The sequence below is a fragment of the Empidonax traillii genome, unplaced genomic scaffold (assembly GCF_003031625.1).
Source record: "Empidonax traillii isolate 1590-97213 ecotype Southwest subspecies unplaced genomic scaffold, ASM303162v1 scaffold277:size2070623, whole genome shotgun sequence".
Taxonomy (NCBI): domain Eukaryota; kingdom Metazoa; phylum Chordata; class Aves; order Passeriformes; family Tyrannidae; genus Empidonax; species Empidonax traillii.
Genome location: NW_020955470.1, coordinates 1,385,106 through 1,394,977, shown reverse-complemented (window position 1 = coordinate 1,394,977; position 9,872 = coordinate 1,385,106). Strand labels below are relative to the sequence as shown.

At 40.5% G+C, this 9,872-nt stretch overlaps 1 long non-coding RNA gene across 1 annotated transcript; it reads left to right on the top strand.

Moving 5' to 3' along the window:
• Positions 1-757: 757 nt before the first annotated feature.
• LOC114060549 lies at positions 758-2,191 on the top strand. Its single transcript, XR_003571913.1, has 3 exons — positions 758-992; positions 1,643-1,772; positions 1,960-2,191. It is a non-coding gene; the product is annotated as an uncharacterized LOC114060549 (long non-coding RNA).
• The last annotated feature ends 7,681 nt before the right edge of the window (positions 2,192-9,872 follow it).

Sequence of the window (9,872 nt, the reverse complement as noted above, 5' to 3'; positions counted from 1 at the left end):
CAGTCAAAAAGGGAAATAGAGTGTTAGGAATCACTATGGAAGAGATAGAAAGCAAAACAGAAGAGAGCATTCTGCTGAATGTAGGTCCATTGTGCCTCCACAAACCTTGAGTACTGTGCATTTCTAGTCTTACCATCTCTAAAAGAATATAGCAATGATACAAAGAAGGGCAATTGGGATGAGTAAAAATATGGAACATCTTCTCTATGAAAAGAGATTAAATAGGCTAAGACTCTTCAGCTTGAAAAAAACAGATGGCTGAGAATGAATATGATAAAGATTTATAAAACTGTGATAGTACAAAGAAGGCAGATAAGAAATTATTATGTCTTAGTTTTCATAATCTAAGAATGACAGGGAAGCAGATGAAGCTATAAAGCAGAAAACTTTAAACGACCAAAAAGATATGACTTTTTTTTTCTGATGACTCATAATTCCTCTGCGGAGCTCATTTTCCAGCTAAGTTGTGGGTCCCAGAATGGAAAAATGTACCCTAGTACATTTACAGGCATTACAGAGCACACCATTCAAAATGATTAGACATGACTGAAAGAAAAAAATTCATCAATAACTGTTGCACATGAAAACCTTGGGCTTAGAAAGGCCATAAGCCAAGGGCTAGGAAAGGAAGGAAGAATATATCTGTGGAAGTAACTCTCAATGTTTGCAACATTCTCACACACTTTCCCTAACCTTCCTCTTCTGGCCTCTAACAGACAGGGAAGCTGGACATGGTGAACCCTGGAACTGGACATCAAAGCTGGTTCTATTCTATGAACCTGTTAGAAGGCAGAAGAGTGAATCCGCATCAATCAAATGCAGTATTTCTTTCCCAGAGCTGTACTGTTTCATCAGTTTGCAGCAACTAAAGAAGATATTCTTGAGCTAAAAAGGAACAAAGCATTTGCAGAGAAAGAAATGCAGAGGTTACAAAATCCACCAGCAGCCAAGAGCCACACTCAGGCAGGGGCACAGTAAGAATGCAGCCTGAGGTAAAGTGTATTCCACTGGTTCCGACCATTACATGCTCATTTTTCACTTTGTTCATTGCCTCAATACAATTTCAAAACGGTGACTGACTACATTAGAGGGGAAGAAAGGATTTTTTTTTATATATAAGCTTTTATTTTAATAGCATTCATTGTCAGTAACGTTTGAAAGAGGAAAAATTCTCTAACATATTTCAGCAGAAGACTTTGATACACTCAAAAAAACACTGAAGGAGAAGTAAAAATAAAAATACACAAAGAGGCATGCTTTGTGATACAGAGAGCACTCCTGGAAGGTATTTCAGCAGAGGCTGTTTAACATTTGTTTTCACATTCTGGGAAGTTATCTGTATGTGATGAACATAACCATACAAACTCTGCATCACTTGTGTTGTCATTGCCCTGCAATTAATAAATGCTGATAATAGCTGTGTTGGTGGTCACTACAGTCTTGAGGGCCAGCAATGGTCTCTTGGTCTAAAACATTAGGCCCTTGAGTTTTACATCCAATGTGAAAACTTTTCTTGCTAATCCTGTTTTTATTTCATCTTATTTTTCTCTTATTCCTTTCAGTCTACCTAAGCCATCTGTTTTACCTCTCCTGTTGGCTTTGACTGTATTATTACCAAATGTTCTATCTTTTCTGCTCCTAGGGCAGTTCAGGCGATGTTAATGTTACTGTAGACAAAGTAACATTACTTAAACCACTGTGTCATCTCTGGAAAATCAGTGCAAAAGAGACATGCTGACATATGCATCGTGTTGTCTTCACCAAGGAAGTTGGTAAGGCGAGTAATCAAACAGTGGGATGTGGTGTAGGTAGAGCATGCAGGTTTTGGAAACTGAGTATGCTAGACCAAGGGGGGAAAGCCCCCCAACACTGTGATTATGCAATAAATGCTTCCACAGATTAGATTATTTCACAATACCTATCCCATTTTCTTTTGTGTTCTTACCTATTTCATTCTAGGACAGCTTCCAAATAAAGCTTCAGAAGGAGGATTGAGCTCTGCAGACCTCAGGCTGCTGAGAGTGCCTGGAGCCCTTCATTGGAGCGAGACCAGTAGGAGGTTGTCTTCTAGCCTGCAGGAGACATGTTCATTGTTGAGAAAACCGTCACCATGAGAAGATGTCACCAGGGTGAGCAACAACACAAGAAAAAATGGTTTTAAGGGCGATTGCAATTTCAACCAGGTTACACAGAGAGGATGTAGAGTCTCAATTCTCGGAGCTGTTCAGAAACCTACTGTACAAGGTCCTGGGCAGCCTGCTTTTGCTGATCCTGCTCTGAACAGTGGGGTTGGAGCAGATGATTGCAGATGTCCCTGCAAACCTCCACAGTACTGTGAATCTATGGTTCTGTTGACTGAAAAAAGGCAAAGCCTTTTTTTTCCTTTTTCTTCTTTTTCTTTTTATCTTCTTTTTTTTTTAAGTTCTGTTTTCTGCTGGTATAATTTCTGCTGGAACATTCTCTTTTTTCTATTTCTTCAGTTACTTTCTGTCTAAAATATGTTTCCTACTGTAGATCCTTCAAATGATAATCCTCACTTATAAAACAGAAATATAATCTGGGCTACTTTCTAATATGGAACCAAGTGGTATGGTTTTAGTATTATCAAAGGTGTAAAATGGGTCAGTCCAGTACTGCTTTCCGAATATAATTCCATCATAAGAAATACGTTGCTCAAGAATATGGTTCTCACACGTCACAGACCATGTCATCTTGTAATATTGATCACACTGTTTCCTGAGGCACCCTATTAAAGTACCATCACTGTTGGAACAAATGTGAATTTCATTCACTTGTCTCAAACCAGACATTTTTTAAAGCCTACTAGCAATTATTTAATAACCTTATTAATTAAATCTTATTTCTTGATACTGTGTGGCTGAGCATGTCAGTTCAGGAATTCTTTCCGTGATATCCTCCAGCCTGTGCTGCCATTTTCCTTCCTACCAGATTTGTGCTTTGCCAGATGAGCTGACAGGACAAATTCATAACAGAGGGAGCCGCAATTGATATTTTTTTTGTTTAACTTGCCACAGGATACAATGCAATGTTTATACTGGATTTATATTTTATGCTGGCCTAGGGAGGACACAATACATGATACAGCATAAAGTCCATGGAGAGAAGATACCCTCCAAAATGCTCTGAGTGAATTAGAGAAAGGGAGTTGATACTAGCTCGGCTTTGTATGTCATATAGATGTAGCTTTATTAGATAGATACTTACATCAGCTTTACTGTGTCACTGGACCACGTCTTAGTCAGGCTCGCCTTTATTTGTTCTCTTTGTCCCAAATGAATCCTGCAAACCTTACTGCCCGCTGTGTTTGCTTTAATGGAAAGTGACAGAAACCAATCTTTTTTTCAGGTCGCCTCTGGCAGAGGATAGTAAGCTTCAGACACTTTAGGTGGAAAAGGGTCTTGATCTCTCTGTTTCAGTGAAAGTTGTAAGCAGTCAATTATCATGTAGATGTTGGCTCTTAGCATTAACACCTCCTTTTGAATCTCTCTTTTGTTCTCGAAGTTAGGCACGGGCTTCAAAAGCCTGGAAGGCTTATCTCCGAACTGCTCCCTTGCTCCTACCAAGGGCCCCGTGTTCCCGCGGCCCCTGTTTGCAGCGCTGGGAGCCGGCACGGGAGACCTGGAGTAGGGAACGAGGAGGTATCACGTCACCTCACATGAGCTGAATTCCTTTACTAAACTGAGATTTTGCCCCGGCTTACACCTGCTAGAGTTCCACCCATATTACATTTAGCTGTATCACCTTCTATTCCTTGAAAGTATTTTTAATGTTATTCAATGCAGATCCAGTTCAAACCCCTCAACTGTGATTTATAAAAACTTCCCAAAATATTCGAATAATTTATCGTTCTGTAATGCTTGATTGATAGTATTCTTTATAATCCTTTTAAAATTCTTGTTAATTCATTCCAGCACATAATAAATATCAAAAGTGGATAATGTGAACACATTATTTTGACCCTTTTTTTATAACATATTTACAAAGAAAGAATAAAAATAGAATGATAATACCTTGAGAACTGGGCTTTTAGATTTTCAAATGAAAGAAAAGATTCTCTGTAGCTGTAGATACCCTTCATTTCAATACAGGCACAGTAACTGATACTAGCTGAGGTTCTGACTTTATACATGACCTGCATTATTATAAATGTTCTCCAGAAAAAAAAAGGCAATTTCATTCATACTCATGAAACTGAAATGGCTTCAGGTGGATGAGTAGCTCATTTACTGGTATTTTAAAATTATCTTTAAGAAATACAGTGAATTTCTTAATGTCTTTGTTCTCACAGGGATATGTGTGAGTGTTATAAACCAGCACTTGCATTAAATATTTTTCAAAATATAAAAATGCCCCAAATTTTAATTGTAAAGTGAAAAAGTGAGTTAACAAATCATGTATATTTGATTCCCACTCCCCCCGGGTACCTTTGGAAGGCTCCTCCAAATAAGAAATGATAGTTATTTAACCTTTTACTGATTTAATTCAACCCATGGTAAGGCCTAGTGTGGTCAGTCACTCCAGTTTGTGTGGCATTTCAGTTTAGTTTATACTGGCTCCTGTTCAGTTTAAGCTCAAAGGGCCGTTGTTGCTCACATTTGAGAGTATCCACATACAGGTTACTACTGGTTTAATTAAAGCCATCTAATTAAGACAGAATTTTCACTGTTCATTAGCATTCTTCTACATCTGCATTTTGAGTCGCAGGTTTTTGACACTGGGAGCCTAAAGTTAAAGTCTGAAGTTAATGCATTGTCTGGAGGGAGCTGCTTAGTGCTTGGCATTTGCAATTCATGGCCCGAGCCATTCATTATTTCCTTGCAGGCAGTGAGAACTGCAAATGGTCCATCACTTTGGAAAAAGTGAACATTATTTAGAAGTGTAAATGAAGATGCCAGAGGCTAATCTCAAGTCTTGGCTGGCGTCTCTGCTCTGTAGCAATGGATTGGACATATTGTAGCAAAGAAACACTAAATTTATCCTCAGTATTACATGTTATATGCCCCAGAACCATCTTCCCTTTCATATTCCTCATACTCTCCATTCCTTTTCTGGCTTCTTTCTAATCCAGATTCTTCCTGGTCGTCCCTCCCTGACTGAAAGCTGAATCACTGAAATTCCTGCCCATTTGCTTCCTGCTAAGATGAGCCGGTATTTCCAAAAGCACCACTTCCTCCCACTGACTAATATGGTACAATATCCTACAATACAGGTTTACTTTGCTTGCTGCGTGTTCTGTTTTGTCCCACAATGCTTATAGAATCGAACAATTTAGTTACAAAGTAAATATGATCATATGTAGATCTTGATATGTACGTGCCATGTACAATAGCCAAGGAAAAATAAGTTGGGAAAAAAACAATAGAGACAACTAAAAAGTTGAGACTGAGAGTCCAGGACTGATGTAACAATTATCGATAATGAACTGTTGCTGAAAATGGTTGCCAGACGTAATCTCTCTTTCCATAAAATTTGGACAAACAAAACCAAAGCAAATACCCAAAACCAACCAACCAAACCCAAACCTAACCAAACCAAACCAAAATAAAAAACAAACAAACAAACAAAAATAAACTCACCAAGGCAGAGATTGTAGAATGGCTTTCCCCAGAGGCAGGCATTTCCTAACAGACAGTTCTTCTGCCAGAAGAGGTTAAAACACGTGAATATGGAGAGCTGTCCAATTATAGAAAAGTGGAAAGATTAGAAAGGGATTAGAAAATGAGCAGAGAAAGATAAGTGGATTGCAAGGAAATGCTTCACCTGATAGCAAACTAAATCAGATGCATTTTAAATCACTGAAGTGTCTGTGTAGGCTAGCTGTCAGCATGGATATGGGCATTTTAGCCATTTATCTCCATTGATTTTAGAAAAATGTTATGCTTAGTTTAGATAGGAGTCCTCTGGGACTCCTCTGATTCAAGTGAAATTTAATCTGTCACAGTTTTAGATATATTTTCAGTCAAAACTGGTCATTTCCTCCTACCAGTCTCTTCTTTAAATTAACCTACATCACTTATGTAACACCCAGAGCAGAAGTGGACAGATCTGTGGCAAAAACAAATTGCCCACTGCTAAATCAGTTCAGCTTCTATGCAGCCTTCTCCTGTCCCTCCCTATGGACTATCTTCCAGTTCGTTAGCTTTCCTAGAAGTCACTTACCACTTCATACTTGTGAACCAATCCCTAGTTACTTCCACTTCAAACAGCATCTCCAGGTTCTGATCCAGAGATGCACCACTTAGCTATGACCAGTAAAAAGGAATTATTTTCAGCAGTATGTCATGTGTTGATATTAAAGATGAACAAACCAAGCAAAACTAGCTAAAAGAGTTTTCACTGGGAAACCCTTTGGATATATAGCTCCTAATACAGACTACAGCTACTGGTTATCTGGCACACGCATGTTAGATGTAAACTCTCCTGTTATCACTCAACCCAGTTGTCTCAAACTATGGCTAATACAGTGTAGGATTTCTTTAGTAAAGTTCATTGGCACTACTGCATTTTGTAGACCTGACTAATATGCACTGGCAGAAAAACATGAACCATGGTCTCCCAAAAGTGTTGTAAGTCCTGAGCTGTTGCTTGCTTTAAATTTATCACCAAAATAACTATTCTGAAAATTCTGATGTCTACGGCAGGATAAAATATTTTTAATATTTTGAACATATACATATCTTCAGGACAAAACCCATCTTTCCTGTCCAAGCTCAGCTGATGCAGAAATATAGTTCACCATATCTAACAGTTTCTGCATTTGAAATGCGGAGCTGTGTAAGGTGAGAGAAACGGTGCTGGGGGCAGCACAGGCAGGCTGTTTCACCAGGGAAGGCATGGAGGGCAGGAGCTGAGGGTGATAACATTGCTGCCTCATCTATGAGGTGTCAGGAAGTTGAGATGATGAGTCTGGATCAGGAGCAGGTCTGGAGGCAGTGATCAGAGTCAGCCTCAGGCCACTGATCAGCCAGGAGGTCTGTCACATTGAATCAGGTCTGAGGCCAAGTCAGGAAGTCAAGACAAACCAGGGTGCCAAGGTCCAAGTCAGAGGGAGAAGGTCTGAGAGGAGGGGCAGACAGCTGCAAACCAAAGAGCATTAACATAAAAGCAGCACTGGAGGGAAGGAGGCCCTCTCTTCATTTCTTTTGCAACAGTTTTTACCAGTGAAGAGGCTGAGCTTGACTCAAGTGGCCAAACTCCTTGGAGCTGGGAGAGGCACTGATGGCTCTGACAAGGCTTATTGGGGTAGACTGAAGGTCCATCTGTGACAGTGGCCAGCTGTAGTACTGGCTTCACCCTCTTTTTTTGCCCTGCAAGCCAGGTACTCTCAATGAACAAGAAGCTCTGCTCCTAGCTGTCTTCTATGTTTACTTCTCCTCTAATACCGAAGTAAAGGGAGGCAGACACGAGCAGAAGAACCAGCACCACTATGGCTGCAGCCCTCCAACACCAACATCAATAGTGTGAGAATTGCCACCACCAATTTCTGAAGTTTCACCTCTCATTATTTTTGAGAAGAGAAAAGGACTGCAACTACTGCTGCACCCAACACCTTAGTACAGCAAGCCCCATAAATTGTGACCCACCATTCCCAAATTTTCCTCTCTGTTCCTAAGGGCTATGGGTGTCAGCCTTTCTCAGCTACTACTTCTCCTGTCTGTCCAGCTAATGCCTCATTTTTTTACACACACAAACCCCATTCACCTTTCATTTCCTCTCTCTATAATATTTCTCTTACATGCAATTCCTCCTGCTCTCAAACTTTCATTTTCTTCTTTGCCCCTTTTTTCCATTTTTCTTTCACCTGTCACCAAATCACGTCCCTCCTTTCCATCTGTCTACAGAAAAAGGGTTAGTTGCATTGTATCGAAGTGCACTTCTTGCCTCCTGCCACTTGACATGGTTAGGCGGTGGCATTGGTGGAGGTTCAGCCAGCAGAGGTAACAGAAGTGCTGCAAATTCATCTGCAGGGTGGAAATTGTGTAGTGCCATGGTGGTGTTCCTCTCTTCTTTCCCTGTGCAAGGGTTGTGGCAGTGCAAGAAAAATGCTTCCATTTCCCTCTCTTAGTACTAGATACTGAAGGAGAGAAGATCCTGTTACCACAGGTGGTGGTGGCAAGTAGTGGCCAGCAGCTGGGCTAGCATCAGCACTAGGTGAAGTGCTGCTGCTCCGGAGCAACTGAGAGGCCACAGAGTTCTCCTCCATGACTGTGCTCAGGCTTCCCCTAACACATGTGAATTTTTAGCATTCACAACATAATCTGCTCATGAGCAATGTGTGTGCAATGAACATGGTCTGGCAACCAGCAGCTGGGGTTTAGATTCTCTGGGGGTTTAGATTCTCTGGAAAGAATTGCAAGGAAAATAGGAACTCTTTTAAGGAGACACACAGGAAGGCTAAGGGCAATAGTACAGAAGAAACTAATTTTATTAATAAACAGACTGCATTACTAGTACCACAAACCCGCAGCCTAAATATATCTATCCAGTCAGGATAGAGCACAGAGTCAAACACGTTATAAAGACAAGAGATCCAAGAGTGAAGCTGAATGTGTTGCAGTGGATTAACTAGAAATGTAGGGTTCAATCACTGTTCTTTGGAAGGACCATTTGCAGTTGCTGTTGGTGAAAACATTTTCCCTAATTTCACAAACACTGTACAAATGATGCAATGCCTCTAGATGATATGACAGTCTCTGCACTGCAACAGCAACTGCTTGGAAAGCACCATGGCAGTAGCGGTGTCCTGCTGCCTAATTTCAGGTAGGGAGCAGGACACAGTACTACCATCCCTCTGCCAGGTATGTATTCACACAGTGTGCAAGCAAAGATTAACCACAGCCACCCAGTGAGGGACAATCCTTTATGTGCATGTGTTCGAGTTCATTGGCTCTGGTGCAGCACTGGACCATGTGTTGAAGATACCTCTTCTCTAGCATCTATTGTCACAACTCATCCTAAATCTTTGGGTAGCATGAGACTTAGCAAGGTGTGAATCAAACATCCTCCTCTCTCTGTGACACAAACAAGTCCAGGTGATACATTAGGTAAAAAGGCATTATTAGGAAAGGACAGGAGAACAAAATAGGAAATATGAGTAAGCAACCACAAATCCATGGTGCATCCCTTTGAATACAGCGTACAGGTCTTATCAATAGTTTTGGCATAGCAGACCTAGAAAAGCTGTGAATATGAAATTTAACATGGTGAAGAAGCAATGGGATGATTTCAGCACCAGGAGTGCTCGGACTTTTAGTCTGTGAAACACAATTTATGGGAAAGAAAAATGGGGAATGGTTGTGGGCTGTTTCTCATCATATGAGATCTAGAAGACAAAATATCGAATTCTCAGGTGGCAAACAAGAGACGCTTTTCTGTGCACTGCATAATTGAGCTGTGGAACTAATTGCAAGATGCCACGGGTTTCAAAAGCTTACATGATTCAAAGAATAATTAGACAAATTCATGGCTGAAAATAATCTACCAAGCACTATTAAGAGAAATCACACCACAGGATCAGGCCTTGGCCTGGATGTGCTAGTGACAAGCCTGGTTGTCTCTGCAGGATTAAGCCCAGAGGACAGCCTGGAGATGTCGTTTCTCCTCCAGGTACATAAGTGGCAGTTGCTGTACTGATGACAACGAAAATAATAATTAACATTACAGGGCTAGATAAAATTATAGTTCTGAAGGATACTGCAACAAGGTGGCCTAATTTAAGGGTGAGAAGCATGGCACAGACAGGAGCCCAGGGTTCCCCTCTAGCATGTAAAAGCTGAACCCTATAAGGAAACTTTTGATTTTTGTTTACAAACTTTGCACTTGTTAATTTTAGAAGGAATAAATATTGGTAA